Genomic DNA, 289 nt, shown 5'->3' with positions numbered 1-289 from the left:
CGCTCCCCGCGCCGGCCAGCGCCGTCTGAGCGTACCGAAACTACACCGTCTCTTTCAACCAAACATCAGTATATCACATAACAGCGACATCACACACGCCCGCGGAAAAATGAGCCCCGCGCGGATTATTAACCTCCTGTCCGCCGGCTCGAAAAAAATCGAACGTTAGACAAATGTAGGTCTGTAGGCCACTTCACTTACACTTTGCATCGGGACGGGCACTCCCTTAGTCAAGCGAGCGTCCGGCGCACCGTTGCGCTCTGACAGCACGAGTTCCAGGACCGTGTGC

Source organism: Bombus impatiens, unplaced genomic scaffold, assembly GCF_000188095.3.
Source record: "Bombus impatiens unplaced genomic scaffold, BIMP_2.2 scf_0197, whole genome shotgun sequence".
NCBI classification, from domain to species: domain Eukaryota; kingdom Metazoa; phylum Arthropoda; class Insecta; order Hymenoptera; family Apidae; genus Bombus; species Bombus impatiens.
Note: the sequence above shows the minus strand (reverse complement) of the source record.